This window comes from Monodelphis domestica, chromosome 1 (genome assembly GCF_027887165.1).
Source record: "Monodelphis domestica isolate mMonDom1 chromosome 1, mMonDom1.pri, whole genome shotgun sequence".
In the NCBI taxonomy this organism is placed as follows: Eukaryota; Metazoa; Chordata; class Mammalia; order Didelphimorphia; family Didelphidae; genus Monodelphis; species Monodelphis domestica.
In genome coordinates, this window is record NC_077227.1 from 753,345,840 (window position 1) to 753,370,995 (window position 25,156).

The following is a 25,156-nucleotide window of genomic DNA, read 5'->3' on the forward strand; positions in this document are numbered from 1 at the left end:
GCTGGAGAAGGAGGTGGAGATGGTCAAGAAGGGGCTGGGGTTTCCTGGCCCCCTTGGGTGGTGCCAGTGCCAAGTTTGTGGCTCTAACCATTTTCAAAAGCTGCCATCTGTAAGCCAAGCTGGGCTAGACAGCTGGCCATGGCTGAGCTCTCCTCTGCATAGCTTTCCAGTTCTATGCCCATCTCAATAGCTCTGTCTGGGGGCTCCTGGCCGATCATTCATCACTGTCAACCCATGCAAGAGATCAGTTCTGGCAGTGAGAAGGAGCCTGGGTCAAAAATAAACATTTCTGCATTCATTTACACAGACTTAAATTATTCAGAATCTATTATCCTTAGCCAGGCTTTGTGTCCATCCACCAGATACACTAGGGTCTACCTCCAGGTCCTCAGAACGTAATCTGGAGGCTTCCAGCACCTGGGCAACATGAAGAGCAGCATCCCCTTCCATTGGAATTATGCTTGTACAAAATTAGAGACCAGAAGCACAGGAAGAGAGTTTAGGCAACATTTCACCACATCTCCCATTTTACAGAGTGTGAGACTAAGGCCCAGAGAGGAGAACTGATTTGTTCAAAGTAACCGAGGAGGCTTGTGGAAGATCCAGGATCAGCAGCTGGCTCACCATCTTCTGGGTCAAGCATCCTTTTCTCCACTGGATGCAGCCTCCCCCAAACAAGGGAGGATCCTTCACATTCCATTCAATCCTGCATGCAAGCAACATCCAAGACTGGTTTCCTGAGGACCTCTGGACCTAGTCCAATGATGGGCGCAGAAGCTCTATCAACTCTAATCCCTGCAACAGAGTTTAAAGCTAGTAAAGAGCTTGCAAGGTCCCCAGAGTTACAACTGAGGAAGGAATTTACAATCCAGTAGGCGTTTATAACCTAGTAAAGGGTTTATATTCCCCCAGCGGTTGTGTGTCCTTTAGAATGTTTATCAACGCTTTGGATGTTTTGTTTATTTATTGGTCTAATGCTTAATCCATTAGAAGCAGAGATTCCCACTGCAGCCATCAGTCAGAAGCCTCTCGTTCTTTGAGATCCCCTCCTTCCTTCTCGAACACCCTCCCCTTTAGGTCATCTATCAGCTGCCGGGACATCACCCCTCCCTTCTCAAGGAGTTCAGGCTGTCTCTCCACCTCAGCCTCCATCCTCATACACAGGAACTTCAATGACCACCCTGATGTCCCTTCAACCACTCCAACCTCCTGCTTGATTGGCTTAGAACTGGAGGGGATCCTAGAGGTCATCGTGTCCCAGCCCATTATTTTACACGTGAGCAAACTGAGGCCAAGAATGTTAAGTAACAGCCTCAGGGAATGGAACTCATCTGGATCTGTGGAGATCTGTCATCAACAGAGACCACATATGTTAATATGGGCACGCAAAGACCTGTACAAAATTGGGAGCACTCCATAAATACTAGCTGTTCTTTTTGTTGTTTCTCTGGAGATAATAACTGAAAGCACAAACATGGATCTTGGAGTCAGGAAAACCTGGGTTCTAATCCTGATTCTGGTATTTACTGTGTGACCTTGGATAAATCACTAACCTTCTTCTGCTTCTGTTTCCACATCAGGAAAATGAGAGAGTTAGATCTGATGACATCTAAGCCATCTTTAGTCCTTTAATCCTGGGAGCTAAGAGATGGACAAAGGAAGGAGTACAGAGAAGAAGAAGCCCCAGAATGAAGCTTTGGAGATACCCACTTAAGATGGAAGAAAGCTGGAAAGGTAGGAAGTAATCAGGTTACAAAAGTCATTAAATGCCAACTGGAGGTCCTTCTATTTGATCCTGGAGGTAAGAGGGAGCTATTGGAGCTCCCCAAAAGTGAGGAGGGCTTGAAGGAAAGACTAAGATAGGAGCATTTGGTCTTTGTTTTCCCAGGGAGAGGTTATATGATTTGGTGCTAGAGAGATGGTCAATGAGTCAGGAAGACCTGGGTTTGAGTCCACCTCTGATTTCAGGCAAGTCACTAACTACTGAATGACTTGGGCAACTCTCTAAGAACAGGGAAAATGTCAGCCCTGCAGTGGGAAGGTAGGGATTCTCATCAGGTGTTCTGGGCACTAATAACGATAAGCCATGATGATCATGGTGATGATTATGGGGAAGGGGATAATGATGATAGCAGCTAGCATTTATAGGGCTTTAAGATTTGAAAAGTACTTTACATATATTATCTCATTTGTTCCTCACAGCAATCCTGAGAAGTAGATGCTATTGTTAGACCCATTTTATAAATGAGCAAATAGGGGCAGGTGGGGTGAAGTGACCTGCTCAGGGTCACAGAGCTAGTAAGTGTCTGAAGCTGGATTTGAACTCATGTCTTCTGACTCCAGGCCCAGAGTGCTATCAAACTACCACCTGGCTACTGATGAAAGCAAAAAAAAAAGTCCCCAACAACTAGCATAGAGCTTAGCATTGAAAGGTATTTAAAATAGTATTGTTGAATTAAATAGAAATCTGAGCCCACCTTTCAGCCTGGGTCCTGATGCATTTGCCTCTCATTTCTGCTACCTTTATTCCCATGTGCTACCAGGAGGGTCAATGCCTGGCACTTCACCAGCTGGGGACTTGGGGATGTAACAACGACTGCCCCTGGTGATCATCCTTCCTCACTTCTCCATCTCTCCACCTACGGGACCAGCTGTTAGCTGTTAGGAGCCCATTCCTCACAGATTACCATTTGGAGCCAGGATGTGAGGAATAATAAAAGCATAGGCAAACAGGGAGAGATTAGAGAGTTTATTGCAGCTATTGTGAAAATAATGTGATAATAACCAAGCAGGATAATGAAAATTGTTTCTAAGAATAAAATCCCCAGCTCTCCTGAGTGACTGCACACAGATAGAGAATTTTTCCTTCAGTCAGACAGATGGGTTCAGTATTTGCATATGGGCCACCCTTCAGTATGGGTCCCAAATGACTTTGTAGGAGCGTAGTATTGAGTCTGGGAGACACCTCTAACACCATCCAAACCTAGCCTTTGGTTTTACAAAGGAGAGCCAGGCGAACAGAAAATAGCAAAAGCAGAATCCAAACCCAGGTCCTGGAACTTCAAATCCAGGATTCTTTTGAAGCTTTTACTATTCAGCTTCCAGAACATTTTTGTGAGATGTCACAGCCTCAGAGTGACAGCCATAATGGAACTGGTCATAAAAGAGCTTCCCATCACAGTTCTGGTTCTCATGAAATCACCTGTCCCTTTCTGTGTGAAATACAATTCCCAGGGTTGTTATGGAGATTAAATGAGATATTATTTTAAAGCATTTAGCACAGTTCTTGCCGCATAGAAGTGACAAAAGAAGTATTTGTTCCCTTCCTCCTGCAGTACCAAGTTCCTCGCTCATCTTAGTTACTCCCCCCCTTCTGATGGCTGCTAAAATTATCCATCAGGAAATGTCTTGTATTCTTATAATTTGATTCAGTTCTCTACACATTTAAAAAAATTGAGACATTTCTCAGACACTTGCCATAAAATTTCCCCCCTAGTTTGTTGTTTCCCTTCTAATCCTGGTTGCATTGGTTTTGTTTGTGCAAAAACATTTTAATTTCATGTAATCAAAGTTATCCATTTTGACTATGCCCAAAGGACACTAAAATACCGCCTGCTGCTTTGATACCACTGGTGGGTTTATACCCCAAAGAGATAATGAAGAAAAAGACTTATACAAAAATATTTAGAGCCGTGCTCTTTGTGGTGGCAAAAAAATTGGAAAATGGGGGGATGCAACTTCGATTGGGAAATGACTAAACAAATTGTGGTAGCTGTTGGTGGTGGAATACTATTGTGCTGAAAGGCATAATGAACTGGAGGGATTCCATGTGAACTGGAACAATCTCCATGAACTGATGCAGAGTGAAAGCATCAGAACCAGGAGAACAATGTACATAGATTGATACATTGTAGCACAATCCAATGTAATGGACTTCTTTACTAGTAGCAATGTAATGATCTGGGACATTTCTGAGGGACCTATGAGAAAGAACACTATCCACATTCAGAGGAAGAACTGTGGGAGCAGAAATGCAGAAGAAAAACAACTGCTTGATCACATGGTTCGATGGGGATAGGATTGGGGATGTAGACTCCAAATTATCATTCTAGTGCAAATATCAATAATATGGAAATAGGTCTTGATCAATGACACATGTAAAACCCAGTGGAATTGCACATTGGCTACAGTGGGGGGGGGAGGCAGGGAGGGAAAGAACATGAATCATATAACCATGGGGAAATATTCTAAACTAATTAATTAAATAAAAAAATTCAATTTAAAAAAGTTATATATTTGCCACTTGTAATGTTCCCTATGTTTATTAGAACATAAATTCTTCCCTTATCTATAGGTCTGATAGGTACAATATTTTGTGCTCCCCTAATTTGTGCTCCCCAACTTAGCAATGCTCAAATACTTCAATGACTCTATGATTTTGTTGCTAAGGGAATTCACCACTGATGCAGATAGCAAACCATCCATTCCTGCCTATCCATTGTGATTCTTAGCTATATCCTCCCACAAGCTTAGCCCACAAGATTCTGACTCTCTGCATGTTTGGGATATCCTTTGATGTCTCTAGCAAATCAAAATAACCTATGGGGTGGTCATAGATTATTCCATCCTCTTTTTCACACACGTAGCCTTTGATGTCATTTTCCACACACTAGTTTATTTTCATAATTCCTTGCTTATTATATTTTGTAGTATGATCACATCCACTGTACACCTTCTCCACTCACCTCTGAGTGATTCTCATTTTCAGTTCTTCAGACTGCTGAATTCAGAAACATCACTAGTAGAGTGTTTGTATTAAAAATGAAGTGTCTTTGTACAGGGAGAAGTTTGAGGTCATTTAAAGGACTATATCATTTCCCAAAGGCATTCCAGTCCATAATACTTCCATTTAATTGTGGATTCAACTCAAAATACAGTTAAAGTTTCATGTATTTTTTGTATTTTTTCTCTTTTCTTTTAAATTTTGATTTGTTGTGGTTGTTAACATTATAAACATTTCCAGATTATCTTCAACCCCAAGACAGGTTTCTTGTGAAACAATTAGGCAAAACCAGCAACACGATGACTTCATCTGACAATGAAGGACATTTTCTATACCTGTAGCCTTCTCCCAACTTTCCATTTTACAGACTTTTTCAAATCTCAGAAATCAGTCTTCTCTCACTCTTACTTTCAATTCTACTGAAAAAAAAAAGAAATAAAAAATAAATTCCTTGTAACAAAATACATGGTCAAGCTCCATCCAAACATGGACAAAGGAGAGTTAATCCTGTCTTCACAATCTAGTGAGGTACTAAGTAGGGGTACTTAATTTATTGTTTAACCAAGTGTTAACTCAAAATAGATACAGGGAATAAAGACTTCCCTTTTACAAGTGTAAACTCAGAAAAGAGAACAAAGAATTCCCTTTCACAAGAGAACTGTGCAAAATATTTTTCATTTATCCTGGACACTCCAGGAAAGTAGGTGCTATTATTTCATCCATTTTACAGATGAACAACCTGAGATAGACTGAAGTGAAGCCAATTCATTAGGGTGACAAAGTTGGTCAGTGCCTGAAGCTGGATTTGAACTCTGGCTTTCCTAACTTGAAGCCCAGTGTTCTATCTACAAGTCCAATGTTCCATCCTAGCTTCCTCTTCTTGGATAATTGCCTTCCTGGTTCTGCTCGTATCATTCTCCATCAACTTACAGAAGTATTTAAATTTGTTCATTTTAAAAATATTTATATGAGTATAAATTGTTCTTCTAGTCTTACTGCTCTATGCATTGGTTTATATATCTTTCCATGTCTCTGAAATCATCTCTTTATTTCTTGCAGCACAATATTATTCGATCACAATCATATTCAGCCATTGTTCAATTGATGAGCATCCCTTTAATTTCCATTTTTCTCACCACCACAAAAAGAACTGTTAAAACTATTTTTGTACTAAAGGGCATTTTTTCCTCTTTCTGTGATGTTTTGGGACATAAGCCTAGCAGTAACAAAGCTACATAAAAAGGCATGTACTTGTTTAGTAACTTTTGTGTCTCATTTAACATTTCTTTCTAGAAATGTTCAAAAAATATGAAGAAGAAATTTTCAGATGAAGAAATCAAAGCTATCTATAGTCATGTTAAAAATGCTGTGAATCACTATTGATTAGAAAAATGCAAATTAAGACAATTGTGAGGTTCTACCTCATACCTATCAGATTGGCCAAAATGACAGAAAAGGGAAATCATAAATATTAGAGGGGATGTGGGAAAATTGAGACACTGTTGCACTATTGGTGGAGTACTAATCTAATTCAATCATTCTGTAAAGTGATTTGGAACTATACCCAAAGGGCTATTACTGTGTATACCCTTTTATTCAGCAGTACTACTACTAGGTCTATATCCCAAAGAGATCCAAAAAAGGGGAGAAAGAATATATTTGTACAAAAACATTTATTGCAGCTCTGTTTGGGGTAGCAAAGAACTGGAAATTGAGGAGTTGTGCATCAGTTGGAGAATAGCCAGACAAGCTGTGGTATATGATTGTGATAGAATACTATTGTGCTATAAGAAATAACAAGCAGGGTGATTTCAGAAAAATCTGGAAAGACTTACATAAACCGATGCAAAGTGAAGTGAGCAGAATCATAAGAATATTGCCCACAGTGACAGCAATATTTTTAAGGAACATGAATGACCTAGTTATTCTCAGAAATGTAATGATCCAAGACAATCCCAGAAACTCATGATGAAAAAGCCCATCTGGCCTCAGAGAAAGAACTGATGGAGTCTGAATAAAGACCAAAACATGCTATATTTAACTTTTTCCCTTCTTCTTCTCCTTTTCCTTCTCCTTCTTCTTCTTGCTCTTCTTCTTCTTCGTCTTCTTCTTCTTCTTCCTATTTTTCTTCTTCTTCTTCTTCCTATTTTTCTTCTTCTTCTTCTTCCTATTCTTCTTCTTCTTCCTATTTTTCTTCTTCTTCTTCCTATTCTTCTTCTTCTTCTTCTTCCTATTTTTCTTCTTCTTCTTCCTATTCTTCTTCTTCCTATTTTTCTTCTTCTTCTTCCTATTCTTCTTCTTCTTTTTCCTATTCTTCTTCTTCTTCTTCCTATTCTTCTTCTTCCTATTCTTCTTCTTCTTCTTCCTATTTTTCTTCTTCTTCTCCTTCCTATTTTTCTTCTTCTTCTTCTTCTTCTTCTTCTTCTTCTTCTTCCTATTCTTCTTCTTCTTCTTCCTATTCTTCTTCTTCTTCCTATTTTTCTTCTTCTTCTTCTTCTTCTTCTTCTTCTTCTTCTTCTTCTTCTTCTTCTTCTTCCTATTCTTCTTCTTCTTCCTATTTTTCTTCTTCTTCTTCTTCTTCTTCTTCTTCTTCTTCTTCTTCTTCTTCTTCCTATTCTTCTTCTTCTTCCTATTTTTCTTCTTCTTCTTCTTCTTCTTCTTCCTATTCTTCTTCTTCTTCTTCCTATTTTTCTTCTTCTTCTTCTCCTTCCTATTCTTCTTCTTCTTCTTCCTATTTTTCTTCTTCTTCTTCTCCTTCCTATTCTTCTTCTTCTTCTTCCTATTTTTCTTCTTCTTCTCCTTCCTATTCTTCTTCTTCTCCTTCCTATTCTTCTTCTTCTTCCTATTCTTCTTCTTCTTCTTCCTATTTTTCTTCTTCTTCCTATTCTTCTTCTTCTTCCTATTTTTCTTCTTCTTCTTCCTATTCTTCTTCTTCTTTTTCCTATTCTTCTTCTTCTTCTTCCTATTCTTCTTCTTCTTCTTCCTATTTTTCTTCTTCTTCTTCTCCTTCCTATTTTTCTTCTTCTTCTTCTTCTTCTTCTTCTTCTTCTTCCTATTCTTCTTCTTCTTCCTATTTTTCTTCTTCTTCTTCTTCTTCTTCTTCTTCTTCTTCTTCCTATTCTTCTTCTTCTTCCTATTTTTCTTCTTCTTCTTCTTCTTCTTCTTCTTCCTATTCTTCTTCTTCTTCTTCCTATTTTTCTTCTTCTTCTTCTCCTTCCTATTCTTCTTCTTCTTCTTCCTATTTTTCTTCTTCTTCTTCTCCTTCCTATTCTTCTTCTTCTTCTTCCTATTTTTCTTCTTCTTCTTCTCCTTCCTATTCTTCTTCTTCTCCTTCCTATTTTTCTTCTTCTTCTTCTTCTTCCTATTCTTCTTCTTCTTCCTATTTTTCTTCTTCTTCCTATTTTTCTTCTTCTTCTTCTCCTTCCTAGTCTTCTTCTTCTTCCTATTTTTCTTCTTCTTCTTCTCCTTCCTATTCTTCTTCTTCTTCCTATTTTTCTTCTTCTTCTTCTCCTTCCTATTCTTCTTCTTCTTCCTATTTTTCTTCTTCTTCTTCTCCTTCCTATTCTTCTTCTTCTTCTCCTTCCTATTCTTCTTCTTCTTCTTCTTCTTCTTCTTCTTCTTCTCCTTCCTATTCTTCTTCTTCTTCTCCTTCCTATTCTTCTTCTTCTTCTTCTTCTTCTTCTTCTTCTTCTTCTTCTTCTTCTTCTTCTTCTTCTTCTTCTTCTTCTTCTTCTTCTTCTTCTTCTTCTTCTTCTTCTTCTTCTTCTTCTTCTTCTTCTTCTTCTTCTTCTTCTTCTTCTTCTTCTTCCTCTTCTGCTGCTGCTGCTTCTCTTCATATAAAATCTCTTCTACAAAATGATTAATATGGGAAAATGTTTTACATGATTACACATGTAAAATCTATATGAGATTACTGTATCATGGAAAGGGAAGGGTGGGAGAGTGAGGAAAGGACAGTAGGGAGGAAGAAGAGAATTTGGAACTCAAAAATTTTTAAAGATTGTTAGAAATTGGGTAAAATAAAATATTCTTTTTTAAATTGCTTTCTAGAATGGTTGCACCCATTCACAAGTCTACCAACAGTGCATCACTAAACCTATATTCTGATAGCCTCTCAAGTATTTGCCATTTTCCTTTTTTCATCTTTGCTGAATTGGAAGATGGGAAGTGTAATCCCAGAATTGTTTTAATTAGCATTTCTCTAAAGAGTAGTGGTTTGGAGCTTTTTTTCCTTGTGGTTATAGATTACCTGAGTTTCTTTCCTTGGAAACAATCTATTCATATCATTAGACAAGTTAACAATTAGGCAATAGCGCTTCTTTAATCAATTCCTTATGAAAACTTTATTAGAAAAAAACTTGTTTCAAAGACATCTTTACCAATTATTTTCTTTTGCATCTTAGATTTATTGGATTTGTTTGTATGAAATATTAACTTCATTTAGTCAAAATCATAGTATCTTATAAGCATTTTTCTCTTTTGCATCATGACTTTTACATCTATCCATAGGTTTGTAAGGCATTTTTTCACATCTCTCTATTTTTTTACAATGTAAACATTTGCATGTCATCTATCCATTTGGAGCTTCTTTTGGGTTAAAGCATGAAACATTGATCTACATCTACATTCTTTCATGGGTTGTCCAATTTTTCAAGCACTTTTATCAACTAGTGAGTTCTTACTTCAGTAGCTGGAATCCTTGCATTCATCACATACTAGATATGTTTGTTTCTGTATGTTGCATACAAAAATTTCTTACATTATTTGTTCTCTGTCTGTAACCAGTATCAAATTGTTTTGTATTGTTTTGCAGCATAGTTTGATATCTAGAACCAACAGAACCCCTTTGTTCCCACTTCTTTTGATTATCTCCCTTGAGGTGTTTGGTCATTTTGCTTCTCTATGAAATTTGTTATCTCTTCTAGTTCTATAAAATAATCCTTTGGTAGTCTGATTGATATGGCATTGCATTAAGTATTTTTGGTGGTATCATCATTTTATTATATTGGTTCAGTCTATGCATGAGCAATTTAAATTTTGTAATTATTTAGGTCTGTCTATTTCTGTAAACAATGGCTTGCAGTTAGTTGTATTTAGGCTTTATAGATGTCTTGCTAAATAGATTTCCACATATTTCATATGTTCTGTAGTTATTTTAAGTGGGATTGCCTTTTCTTGCTGGGTTTTGTTGATATTCAGTAGAAATGGAGTTGTATGCTAAGAGTTAAGATGGTGAAATAAGGGACTCTCCACTCACCCAAACCCTCCATGCACATGCACACACAGAAAATAATAAATTATCTCCAAACAAAGGAAAGAATGAGTGGCACATCTCACTGGGTAAGAAGGAAGACTAGCCCAGGAATCACAACAACTTGGGAAACCAACAAAAGGTGGACCAGCCCAACACATTGCTTCTCAGTCAGAGGCAAGGAACTGGCAGAGTAGGGAACCAAGACAATATAAATCAGGAGTCCCCAAACTTTTTACACAGGGGGTCAGTTTACTGTCCCTCAGACCATTGGAGGGCTAGCCTATAGAAAAAAACTATGAACAAATCCCTATGCACACTGCATATATCTTATTTTAAAGTAAAAAAATAAAATAGGAACAAATACAATATTTAAAATAAAGAACAAGTAAATTTAAATCAACAAACTGACCAGTCTTTCAATGGGAACTATGGTCATCCTGTGCTCCTCTCACTGACCACCAATGAAAGAGGTGCCCCTTCTGGAAGTGCAGTGGGGGCCTAATAAATGGCCTCAGGGGGCCACATGTGGCCCATGGGCCATAGTTTGGGGACCCCTGGTATAAATCAAACTACTACCCCAAGGCAACTGAAACCACAGAGCAAGGGAAGAGTCCAATATGTTTCCAAGTAATCTGGGGCAACTAAGCAGCAGAGTGGAGGAACAGCCTAGTCCCTGAGACAATAGGGGAACTGGAAGTAAAGGGATTGGGATCCAACTGAAATGAAAGAGCTGAAAGCCTCCCAGCCAGCCAGACCCCTCCTTTGAAGTGTGCACTGTGAAAACCTAGAGAGCTGGGACCCTCCCCTAAATAGCAGTGAAAGCCATATTGCAAGCTTAGAACAATGCTCCATCTAACCCAGGAACAGGATAGAGCCTAAATGGATTGACAAGCTAAGGGGGATGGGTGGAGACAATGAGTAGAAAAAGGAGCACAAGATAAAGAAAAGACTTAGCCTTAGAAAATTACTTTGCCAAAAAAGAGCAACATACAAATTGAGAAAAGGAAAACAAAGAGGAAACAAAGGAAAGTTGGAAAGGATATCAGGTCTCAAAAGAACTCCTGGAAGAACTTGAAATTTAAAAATTAAATAAGAGAATTAATAGAAAGATCCAATAGCTTGGTGGGAGAGGGGGGAAAGGGGGGCTTTTACTGAAAAAAATAACTTCCTAAAAACTAAAATGGGCCATATGGAAAGGGAGGCAAAAAACCCCCAACAACAACTGAAAGTATTCCTAAAAATATATAATTGGCCAAAATAAAAAGAAAAAAGAAAAGCTCAAGAAAAAAAATTTCTAAAAATTAAAATTGAGCAAATAGAAGCTAATAACTCTGTAAGACATTGGGAAACAACAAGACAAAGTCAAAAGAATGAAAAAAAACAAGAAAATCAGAAATACTTCACTGGAAAATCACCTAACCTAGAAAATAGATCAGGGGACATAATCTTATAATCATCAGACTACTGAAAACAATGATCAAAAAAAGAGCTTGGATACCATTTTCAAGAAATTAACAGGGCAGCTAGGTGGCTCAGTGGATTGAGAGAAAGGCCTAGAGATGGGAGGTCTTGGGTTCTAATCTGGTCTTGGTCACTTTCTAGCTGTGTGACTTTGGGCAAATCACTTAACCTCCATTGCCTAGTCCTTACTGTTCTTCTGCCTTAGAACAGTCTTGGTTCTAAGATAGAAGGTAAGAGTTAAAAAAAGAAAGAGAAATTATCAAGGAAAACCATCATGATATCTTTGAAGAGGAGAAATTAAAAATTGAAAGACTCCACTGATCACTTCCTGAAAGAAATCCCAAAATAAAACATTCCCAGGACTAAAGAGTCAAATTCCAGAACTCCCAAACCACAGAAAAAGTACTTCAAGCAGTCAGAAGGAAACAATTCAAATATGGAACCAGTCAATATTACACAGAACCTAGCAGCTTGTACATGAAAGGACCACAAGGCATGGAATATGATATTACAAAGAGCAAAGAATCTAGGACTTCAACCAAGAATCATCTACACAGAGAAAAACTATAATCCTCTAAGAGGAAAAAAATTGATATTTGATGAAATAGAGGATTTCCAATAAAAAAGCTATTTGTGTGAATTTATTTTCTTTCTTATAAGTTTGCTGAAGTTATTATTTTTCAATTAATTTTTGCCTATGCTTTTTCTCTCATTTTCTTTTTTTTTGACCTATTGTTACAGCCAGTATTTCTAGTGCTATCACAATTTGACCAATTATGTGACAATAAATATGACAATCTAGGTAAAATGGATGAATATTTACAAAAATATAAATTGCCTATATTAACAAAAAAGGAAATAGAATATTTAAATAATCCCATCTTAGAAAAAGAAATTGAACAAATCATCAATGAACTCCCCCAGGAAAAAATCCCCAGGGCCAGATGTATTCAGAAGTAAATTCTATCAAACATTTAAAGAACAACTAATCCCAATACTATACAAACTATTTGACTAAATAAACAAAGAGGGAATCTTACATTCTTTTATGACACAAATATGTTTCTGATACCTAAGCCAATCAGACCAAAAACAGAGAAAGAAAACTATAGACCAATCTCCTTAATGAACATAGATGCAAAAATCTTAAATAAAATACTAGCAAAGACACTATGTCAAATTATCACAAGGATTATTTACTATGACCAGGTGAGATTTATAACAGGAATGCAAGGCTGGTTTAATATTAGGAAAACCATCCACATAATTGACCATATCAATAATCAAATTAACAGAAGTCACGTGATTGTATCAATAGATGTAGAAAAAGCCTTTGACAAAATACAACACCCATTCCTACTGAAAACACTAGAAAGTATAGGAATAGAAGTGCCATTAATTAAAATTAATATATATATATATATGTGTGTGTGTGTGTATGTATGTTCTGCACTCTTTTTTAACCAATTTAAATGAAAGTGGAGTTGAAATGGACATTTCCTCTTCTCCTTCCAAGCTTGTATTCAGCTCTATGTGTGTTATGTGCTCTCATTCGTCCCATTTTGCCTTAATGTATCCTTTCCCTTATTCCTTTTCTTTTTTTCTATCCCTTTCTATCAAAACATAGCAAATCTATTGATGTATTAAATTTCAATGGACTATTTATATACCCCGTTGTGACATTAAAATTCAGAAAGAACCCATTTAAAATCTATTCTCTCCATTATAATGTAAACAGTTTGTTCTTATAAAATCTCTTCTGATTGTTCCCTTGAGTTACCTTTTTTCTCTTGACTCCCATATTTGTATTTCAAAGTTTCTTTTAAGCATTTTTTTCCATGAAGAGTGTTTCAAAGTCTTCTGTTTCACTGAAGATTCACTTTTTCTTTATGGTATTAAATTTCATTTTACTGGGTAACTTAATCTTTATTTTAGACCTTTGTCTTTTGCCTTGGGGAATATCTCGTTTAATGTCCTCTGCTTCTTTCCTGTTATAGCTGCTGAATCTTATACTTGTGATTCCTCAGTCAGTATTTGCATTCATTATTTCTACCTGCTCATAGAACTTTTTTTTTTGGTCTGAAAGTTCTGGATTTTGGTAATGATATTCCTGAAAGTTTTCATTTGTGGGTTTCTTTTATGATGTAATCAAAGGATTATATTTTCATATTAATGCCTTATTCAAATTTTTCTTGTTCAGTAATTTTTTTTAATAAAAACCCTTACTTTCCGTCTTGGAGTCAATACTGTGCATTGGCTCCAAGGCAGAAGAGTGGTAAGGGCTAGGCAATGGGGGTCAAGTGACTTGCCCAAGATCACACAACTGGGAAGTGTATGAGGTCAGATTTGAACCCAGGACCTCCCATCTCTAGGCCTGGCTCTCAATCCACTGAGCTACTCAGCTGCCCCATCAGTAATTTTTCAATCCTGCTTTACTCTTTGTGACCCTATTTGGGATTTTCTTGGCAAAGACACTGGAGTAGTTTACCATTTCCTTCTATACTTCATCTTACAGATGAGGAAAATGGAGCACATAGGATTAAGTGACTTGCCCAGTGATACAGAAAGTAAGTATCTAAGAGCAGATTTGATCTCATGAAGAATCTTCCTGACTCCAGGTTTGGCATTCTATCCACTGTGCTACATAACTGCTGGGCAACTTCTTTAATCATTTCTTGGAATATGATATCCAGGTTCTTTTTTCCATCATAAAATCCTAGTAATCCAATGACTTTTAAGTTCTCTCTCCATGATTTTTTCCAAGTCCTTTGCTATCTTCCATTTCCCTCTATTTTCTCATTCTTTTGACTTTGTTGTTGTTTGTCTCCTGGTGTCATCAATTTCTATTTGCTTAATTCTGATTTTAGGGAAGTTTACTTCTAAGGTTAAGTTCTCTTCCTTTATTGTTATTATTTATTATTATTATTAATCCATTCCCCAAGTATCTCCTTCATAGCTCTCATTACATTACACCTTTTTTAGTTTTACATTATTTCTTTTAAGATTTCTTTTATTTTTTTAATTCTTTGAAGAATTTTGATTCTTGTGAGCAAGGTATTTTTTTTTATTTGAAGTTTCATTTACTGAGATATTCTTCACTTCCAGGTTAATGTCCTTGTCTTCCTGGCCTCGTAAAAGCCATTTGTTTGGTTCTTTTGTCCATTTTCATTGCTGATGCCTGAGAGGTTAAGTAATAGCTTTCCCTTACTCTAAATGGAGGAGGTACGTCTAGACATCAGTTCATCCTCCCAAAAAATGTCGGAGGGATTTAGTTATCTGAAAACTTAACATGGACCGTCTGGTAAGTCACCAAAAACTGTGATCTTGAGTTGTACAAAGAGGGGCTCGTCTTTTAGACAGGAGAAAGTGCATCTCAGGTTCCCGAGGTCCCGAGTCACCAGGGCAGTTGTGAGAACAGATGTCACATTTATTACAAGGGATCTATTTGAACGAATACTGTTTGAAACCTTCCTAGATCAATGAGTCACAGTCATTCACATTGGCTCACTTTGGGGGAACCTGAGAGGAAGTCAAATAGCTTGGCTGATGGAAATTGTCACAGTGAGCCTGCTGCCCTCTATAATGCCTGAATGGAAATAATATTAATAAGTCTGGAAAGCCAGGTTGGAACCTGATTGTTAGGGATCTTACAAGCTGGCTATGAAATTTCTATTTTAGCCTCAAAGCAACGGGGAATCATTAATCATTTTTGAGCAGGGAAATAGCATAGTGAAATGTGCACCTTAGAAAATGATACTGAAAGCAGTCATTCCCTCCCTGCCTTTCCCCTGGATGCCCTCCTTGCCTGGAATGTTCTCCTTTACCTTTGACTCCTGGATCCCTTCAAGTCCCAGTTAAAACTCATCCTTCTATAAGAAGCCATTCTCTATGCATTCCTCCCACTTAATAATGGTATCTTCCTTCGGTCGATTATCTCCCACTTACATCATCCATATCTCACTTATACATACTTATTTGCATGTTGTCTCCCTTTTAGGCTATGAGCTCTTTTAAGAACAAGGATTTTTTTAACCTTTTTTTTCCTATTCCCAGAGTTCACCACAGTTCCTGGAACATAGAGAACAAACACATCGATAAACATTAATAAATGTTCATTGGCTGGACTTGACTATTTCAGTAAGGTTCACGGGCTGTCCTTGGGACCTGGACCTCCAAAGCACCTGAAGCTGTGTCTTTCATCATGCTGAGGATGTGAGGATAGACCAAGAAGAATTAACATTAAAATCCATGTGAATGTCAAGATTCGTGCACTTATTCCTCTTTTATTTAAGTCTTCCCAAGAGCGAAATAATTAGCCAGAAGAAGAGAGTTCTGATATCTTAAACCAGAAAATATGTTGAATAATTCATCTAGACCTCTATGATTCATGCTAATACAGTCTCCTGAGTGAGCACAGGTACCTTAAATTCCAGTGGCTATTAGCAGTTCCCATATTTGATATGCCATCTCTCGCCTCCATGAACTTGTTCCAAGCTATCTCCCTACCTAGGATGCAGTCTCCTTATCTTCCCCTTTTGGACTCATTTTCTCTGAAGTTCCCGGAGCCTTCCTCTGTGAAGCCTTATTGATATTCCCTCCCTACCAGATGTTCCTGCTCTATCCATACATTACTATTTCTAGAAGTCCGATTTCTCCTTCACGCTTTACCTTCTATCAGGTATTTCTGTGTACACTGGGAGACATTGTGGTACCATGGAAGAAGCATTGTCTCTGGATTGAAAGGACTGAGGTTCAAGACCCATCTCTAATGATTTTACTCTGAGGCACCTTGGGCAAGGGACGAAATCTCCCTGGATCTGTTTCCTCATCTATAAACTAGAGATCTGGCCTAGATGACCTCCAAAGTTCCTTCCAACTCTAGCTGAAATAGCCCATGTCATACCCCATCCCCCAAGAAGAATAGAAATTATTTGAGTATATGAATTATTTGTTGAGTGTTATATGTTCTTAATAAATATTTCTCATAATAAATCACTTATTCCTGGAAAAATTACACCAGGACATACATACATTGTTGAATTCCTCCTTGGTAAATACCTAACCCTGTGGTAGTGAACCTATGCATGCGTGCAAGAGGGGGCACTCAGAGCTTTCTCTGTGGGCATGCCTGCCATTGGCTCAGCACAGAATTCACCAGAGTTTATTACTAGAAAGCCAGAGGAACATGACGCTCATCTGCTCTCCTCTCCCTCTCAATGCACACCTGAGGACATCACTTGCCCAGTGCCATCACTGACCTAGAGGTTGACATGAATATTATTCCTTGGGATCATAGATTTTAAGTTAGGAATCAGTCAGTCACTACAGATTTATTCAGGTGCCTACTATGTGCCAAGTACTAGGAGAAGCACTGGGGATACAAAGAATGATCAAGATAGTCCCTGCTCAAGTTAGAAAGAGAAACTCCATTTAGAATCACTCTAGTTAATATAAAATATTTAGGAGTCTATCTGCCAAGACAAACACAGGAATCATATGAATACAACTACAAAACACTTTTCACACAATTCAAACTAAATCTAAACAATTGGAAAAACATTAATTGCTCATGGGTAGGACAAGCTAATATAATAAAAATGACAATCCTATCCAAATTAGTCTATTTATTTAGTGTCATACCTATCAAACTACCAAAAGAAAACTATAGAATTAGAAAAAAATATTACAGAGTTCATCCAGAAGAACAAAAGATCAAGAATATCAAAGAATTAATGAAAAATGTGGAGGGGGGCCTAGCAGTATCAGATCTTAAACTATACTATAAACCAATGGTCATCAAAATAATATGGTACTGGATAAGAAACAAAAGGGTGAACCAATGGAATAAAATAGGGGTAAATTTACTCAGCAAGCTAGTATTCAATAAACTCAAAGATATCAGCTTTGGGGACAAGAACTCACTATTTGACAAAAACTGCTGGAAAAATTGGAAAAGAGTATGAGAAAAATTGGGTTTATATCAATGTCACACACCCTATATACCAAGATAAATTCACAATGTGTAAATGACTTAAATATAAAGAGTGAAATCATAAATAAATTAGGTGAACATAGAATAGCATACCTGTCAGATCTGTGGGAAAGGAAGGAATTTAAGATCCAACAAGAGATAGAGAGTATTACAAAATGCAAAATGAATGACTTTGATTATAGCAAATTAAAAAGATTTTTATACAAAATTAGAAAGTAAGCAACAAACCGGGAACAAATTTTTATAAGAAAATTCTCTGACAAAGGTTTAATGTTCCCAAATATATAAGGAACTAAGTCAAATTTACAAAAAATCAAGCCATTCCCCAATCAACAAATGGTCAAGGGACATAAATAGGCAGTTTTCACATGAAGAAATCAAAACTATGAATAAGCAAATGAAAGTGTTCTAAATCCCTCCTGATTAGAAAAATGCAATTTAAAACAACTCTGAGGTACCACCTCACACCTACCAGACTGGCCAATATGGCAACAAAAGAAAGTGATAAATGTTGGAGGGGATGTGGCAGAATTGGGACACTAATGCATTGCTGGTGGAGTTGTGAATTGATCCAGCCATTCTGGAGGGCAATTTGGAAGTGTGCATAAAGGGCTTTAAAAGAATTCTTGTCCTTTGATCCAGCCATAGCACTGCTGGGTTCATACCCCAAAGAGATAATGAGGGAAAAGACTTGTACAAGAATATTCATAGCTGCGCTCTTTGTGGTGGCAAAAAACTGGAAAATGAGGGGGTGTCCATCAATTGGAAATGGCTGAACAAATTATGGTATTTGATGGTGATGGAATACTATTGTGCTATAAGGAACGATGAACTGGAGGATTTCTATGTGAACTGGAAGAACCTCCAAGAATTGATGCAGAGCAAAAGGAGCAGAACCAGGAGAACATTGAACACAAAGACTGATACACTGTGGTACAATCGAATGTAATGGACTTCGCTACTAGAAGCAATGCAATGACCCAGGGCAATCCTGAGGAACTTATGAGAAAGAACACTATCCACATCCAGAGGAAGAACTGTGGGAGCAGAAACACAGAAGAAAAACAACTGCTTGATCACATGGTTCAATGGAGATAGGATTAGGGTTTTGATGTTAAAAGTTCACTCTACTGCAAATATGAATAATATGGAAATAGGCTTTGAACAATGATACATGTGTAACTCAGTGGAACTGCTTGTCAGCTCCTGTAGAGGGGGAAGGAAGAGAGGTGGAAAATATCATATAACCATGGGAAAATATTCTAAATAATTTTTTTAAAAGATAGTCCCCGATCTCACAGGGTTTAGAATTGAATAGAAGGGAGAACATGGAAATCACCATGCACAAAAACATTCCATACAGGATCAATTGGAAATAGTCACCAAGGGAAGGCAATAGAATTTAGAGGAATAGGGAAAGACTTCCTTCACAAGTAAGATCCTAGATGAGACTTGGAGGAAACCAAGGAATTCAGGTAGTGGAGAAGAGAAAGGACAGTATTACATGCAGGGGCAACAGCCTGGGAAAATTCCCAGAAGTGGGAGATTAAGTGTCTTGTTTGAGAAAGAGACCATCTATTCTAATTGGATTTTACTTAATCTAACACTCCTATTTGACATACGAAGAAAATGAAGTCTGGGAAAGTTAGGCAGTTTGTCCATCAACACATAGGCAGTAAGCAACAGAATTGAGATTTAACTGACCATTATTTGACTCATTGCACTAGATCACACTGCCTCCATTGCCCCTCTGACCAATCCGAACCACTGGACCAGCCTAATTAAAGATGCCAGTCTAGATCACTTGACTGATGAAAAGATCAGTAGCCACATCCCTGTAGGAACACAAAAGTAGTAGCATTGGAGGCCATCAATACTAAGATGTCTCCATCCTCTCTGTTTAGCCTTGCTGACCTCTGGTCTCCTGGCTGATTCAGCAGGGTAAGGACTTTCAGCCTTCCCTGTCTTTGTTATGCAAGGAATGCAGAGGCTAGTTTGTCACACTATGTTTTAATTAGCTTATTTAATCTCTTACCTGCCTCCCAGACACACACTAATGTCACTTGGTCCATCTCATCAGGAGCCAAGGAGATATCGACTTTTTAGACTATGATGAGACATTAACCCTGAGCAGAGTTTAAGTGATCCATGTGCAAAGGAAGAGCCTTAGAAGTCCACTAATAGCCAATTTCACTGTTAGCACAGACCTTAGCTCTGAAATGGTGATTTAAGAACAGAATTATAGTCCTACACTAATTACTGCAAAGACAATTGGGAAAATGTCAGCCTTGAAAGACTGAATTGACCCAAAGTCAATCAAACCCTGCTGTCCAAGGGCAACTACATTAAAATGCTTAATTTATAAGCAGACATTGCACAGAACTGTGGAATTCATATATAGGGGAAATCCATAAGTAATCAATTAGCCCAATCTCTCATCTAGAAAATGAGGAAACTGAGGCTCTAAGATATGGCAAAGAGGCGGTTCCATAAGTAATAAGTAGCAGAGCTGAGATTTTAACTTCAATTACACTTAAATGTTAACTAATTCTAATTCTAGCACCTTTTCCACTATATTATGTCAGACTATGTGGGTTATGATAGGAAAGTCAGATTTATAATAATAAAATAAGATAATGCAAATAATCTAGCAAAAATACTGTCAAAGATGGTGGATACATTTGGATTCTTGGGCTCAGATGTGGGCACATCCTATTGACAAGATACAATGTCCAGAGAAAGAAAAAGCAGGATTGTGAAAGATCTTATTTTATGCCTTATGCTGATCTTTTAAAGGAACTGAAAATATTTTATCTGGATAAGAAGAGAATCATTTGGTGTAAAAAAAGTTGTTCAAGTATCCAAGGGACCATCAAATGGAGGGGAGTTTAGACTTGTTATGATTGACCCTCAAGGAAAAAATCAGGATAATTGGGAGAGAGGGAGTACAAAGAGGCAATCTCCAGCTCGAGGTCTGGAAAACCATTCTAACAACGAGGTCTATTCCAAAGTGGAAAGGTGAGCATCTCCCCTCATTGAAGGTCTTCAAGCAGAGGCCAGCTCATCCATTTTGGTCACTTTGGGTATATTATAGAGGTGATTCTCAGTCAAGTATAGTTTGGACTAGGTGCCTCTGACTTTTATTTCCACCTCTGAGATTGTGATTCCATTGTGATAATAGCAATAGCTCCCATTTGTGTTGCAGAATTTGCCTCAGTGTTTTAAATCAAATGCTTTTTGTATAATCAACAAACAATAACCATAGTGGATTCCTCTGTGATTCCAACCACAGACACTGATGGCAATCTCTCCAGAGTTTGCTAGTTGGTTTCAGAGTTTGCCTTAGTGTAGGACCTTCGGTTGATGAGCTCCTCTAAAAATGGCCAGGTTGTTCTTTAGGTGACAGGTGCCATGACAGTCTCCAGGTTCATAGTCAAAGCCTTTCCAAGGATGTGCACAAGCTTTCACTAATTTAGCTTAGCCTTAAAGGATGTCAGGCCACCTTCATAACACAATAATACATGAAAGGAGAAAACCAGCAGATGAAGGATAATAACCCGCTGAGTACATACAGTGCTTTACTATTTATAAAATACATTCACATCTCTTCCCCCATTCACTCCCAACAACAGTCCTTGAGGGAGATAGAATGGAAATTGTCCTTCTCATCTTCCAGATAAGGAAACTGAGGTTCAGAGATAGGTGATACGATTTACTCAGAGTTATTTAGGGAACAAACCTGGGAATAGACTCCATAATTGCCATGTGCCCATTTGGCGCCCTTTCAACTCCAATATCCCATTTGACAATAGCCCTTTGTGATAAGTTCATTCTCATCCCAGCCCACTCCAACTCAACTCACTATGCCTCTCTTATTAATTTGGGGAGGGAGAATCAGAGGTCCAAGGATATATCATTTTGAGAAAACTCTGTTTCTCTTCATCTAAAGAGGGTCAAAGTACTCAGGTTCACCTCTGTAACCCTCAGCTCCTTTTGCACTCCTCTACCATACCTTAAAATCTCAAGGCCAGAAGAAACCATAGAGATCATTGCTGCAACAGGACCTGAAGAGGCAGCCACCTTTGTCCACCCCCCCACCCAGCACCCTTCAACACACCTGACAAGATAAAGCCTTCCTTTGAAGACTTGAAGTCATTGAAAAGTAACTGCCTCCTGAGATCCCATTTCCCTTTTGGACAGGTCTAATTGCTAGGGAGTTTTTCCTGACAGGAAGCCTACCTAGCCCTCCTCTTTTCAACTTACCTACATTGCTCCCAGGTGTGTCCTTGGGGAACAAAGAACAAGATGAATACCTTCCCCACCTGACAACCCTTCAAATACTCAAAGACAGCTTTCACAGGACCTGAGGAGCACTGAGTCGTGGTTTTAGAACTAACCTTAAAAAAAAACCCTACTCCAATCCCCTAACCTAACAAAGGAGGAATCTGGGTCCCAGAGAAGGGAAAGACTTGTGCAAAATCACAGAAACAGTAAGTAACAGAGCTGGACACAGATCCCCGAGCTGTCATGGACTCTATTTCCTCTGTAACATGCTCCTCAGATATCATTATGCCCAGCTTTGCTTTTCTACAAAACAAATACTTTCATCTCCCTCAACTGTTGATACTATTTCATAATATCCATTTGCAACTATATCCTGACCACTATGAAACTGGAATCTGTTACCCTAAAAACTTCCTATCATCTTCCCCCAACCACTTTGTTGACTGCTCTGCCATAATGTTAAGCTTGCAATTCACTATGACACCTAGATCATTTTCACAAAATTTTGAATAGAAATTTCTCCTCCATCCAGTAATTGTATAATTAATTTTGTGAACCTAACTAAAATTTTACTTTTTCCAAATTAAATTTCAACTAGTTTTTCTCCACTGATGAGATATATTTGGATTCTTCTTGTGCCTATCTTTTCCTCACAGCTCCTTGGTTCAGAGGCTCAAGTGAGTTGCGGTCCTTTCAGGAGCAAGGGAATAATATTGTTACAATCCCTTCTTGGCGCTGGACCAGAAAGGTTCCTTTTCCTTTAGAACTTGATTAATTCATTGTAGTTTAACATGATTGAGTGAACATGTAATAAGCTCAAAAACTAATCTGGACCTCAGTGGATCTATTATTTCTATTAGTCAACATCTTGAGGCAAGCATAACTCCATAGCTAAATTTACTCTTCATTTATATATGTGTATTTAAGGGTACGTTTTTGTTTGTTTGTTTCCTTCTCTTTTATGATTTTTTTTTGTCATTGAAAAGTAAAACCCCAATTCTCATTGGAAGGGAGTGCAGAGCTTCCTAAAAATTGATGTTAATTTGTTTAATTTTCCCCTTCTCCCAGGTTTGGCTTCCAGTCAAAATTACCACATCTGTTTAACATTCAAAAATATTCATGAGACTGTTTTCTGTGCCCTTTTCAAGGAATATTGAATGCAAGCCAAGTAGTCTGACAACCTCTGTCCCCAGAATCCATCCTCTGCACACTGCCACAGTCATTGACCAAATTTATCTCTCTGGGGCCATCTAGTCTCTTCTCAGAAACATTCAAGACGTGTTTCCAGTGGCCCACAAGGTCAAACCCAAACTCCTCATCCTAGCATTCAGGTTGTCCAATATCAGAATCTTATGTACCCTTCAGGCCTTATCTATCCCAGTGGACTTTATGCTCCAGGGAAACTGGCTTACCAGCCATCTTTGTCCTTTCCCTCTTCCAAACTTTTAGCCATGCTGTTCTCTGTCTCCACTCCATCTTCTCATACTAGATAAAGTTTACTCTTCAAAGCCTATAATAGGTATCAACTGTTAAAGGGATTTTCTTAATCTCTCCCTCTGTCTCCTTAAGAGGCAAGAGAGCAGGATGTCTAAGTAGAGCAGAACTGACAGGTGTCAGTGAGCCAGAGCTGAAGCTTCCATCCCCAGGGAGATCAGGAGAGATAAGGAAGGAGCGCTGGCAGTTAGGACTTTTTGCCTCTGGATCTCGAGAGAGCAGGAGGTCTGTCTCCGAGGCGAGGCCCTACTGGAAGTTGGCTGCTGACAGTTGAGTGATAGAAACTGATTGAAGGTGTTCATGGGTGATGGCTGTCAATTTCCAGGAAGATGGGTAGTTAGTGAATCAATTTTAGATAGCGTAGGTTAGATCAGGCATGGTGTTTGCCAAGCAAGAAGAAGTTAGAGGTAGGTTATTAGACATTTTAGACAGAATTAGGAATTTATATATATACATTTATATATGCATATGTAATTTATAATTTATGTATATGTATATATATCCTATTTTCCATCTTTTTCCTCCTACTACTTTTGATTTAATAAAATTATAAAATTATGGTCCATCTCTTAATTTTAATTCTTATAGGTTCAACTGTCATCTCTATACAGATGCAGCCCTTGTCTCACTCCTGATTTCCAGCCCCACCCACCCCACCCCACTTCCTGCTATTAACAAATGCCTATCAGAAAGTTCCAATTTGGGCTTCTCTAAGTACTGCAAAGTCAATGTTTTGAAGAAGAACTAGTTATCTTACGCCTCCTGCTGCCACCTCCAACTAACATATACCTCCAAACTCTGTTTCGGTTCAGTGAACCGCCATTACCCCAGTTAGTCATATTTAAAACCACAATAACATCCCCTACTCCTCACTCGTACTTACTGCACATGCCCAGTTGGCTGCCATTTATTTCTCCTTGGCATACCTCTTATGTATCTCTTTCTCTCCATTCCACAGCCATCACTCTAGTTCATACCACCATCACTTCTCATCAATACTTATTGCAACAGTCTTATAACTGCTCTTCTTGCTTTGTCTCTCCAATCCCTTCTCTACAGAGCCACCGAATGGTTACTGTCAAAGTCCAGGTCTGAGGATGCTGCTCCCCTGATCAAAGAACTCTAGTGACATCTTGTTGCCTCTAGGAAAAAAAAATATAAACTCTCTCTTTTGCATTGAAGACCCTTCCCCCTCTGGCTCTAAACTAGCTCTCTAGTCATTGCTCAATTGTTTCCATTGAATCCAACTCTTCATCACCCCATTTGGGGATCTATCCATTGTACCGCCCAGCTATCTTGGGGTTTTTGACTAATTGCTAATTATTCTACTTTGTCAACTGTGTTTTAGCCAAATAGACCAACTTGCTGTGCACTATCCAATGCATTTCATCTATATGCCTTCTCATAGCCTGGGTCCTCATATTTGGCAACACTTTTCCCTTATTCCCTCACTGCTCCTTGTAGGATTCCTGTCTCTTTTCAGGGTTCATCTCATATACTACCTCATATTCAAGAGCCCATCATGACCATCCCTCAGTTGGGAGTGTCTTTGCCCCAGAAATTATTTCACAATTATTTTTGCATTCTATCTGACTCTGTGACTGTCATTCCATACTGCTCTTTTCTCTCTAGCCTGATGTTCAGCCTCTTCTAAGAGAAGAATTGGTGCAGCCCCTTTCAATGATGAAAATTCTCCCACATGGTCATACCCTTCACATACTAGGGATTTTGAACCCTTAGAGGTCATTGTGCAAACCTACTGACCATCCCCCTCAACTCTTCTACTTGCCCCTTCCATGATGCCCTCTAGGATGCCCATTCTATAGGCAACAGACTTCCCTTCATCCAGAATTTTTTCATCGTTCACTCTCTCCATCTTTTAGCCATC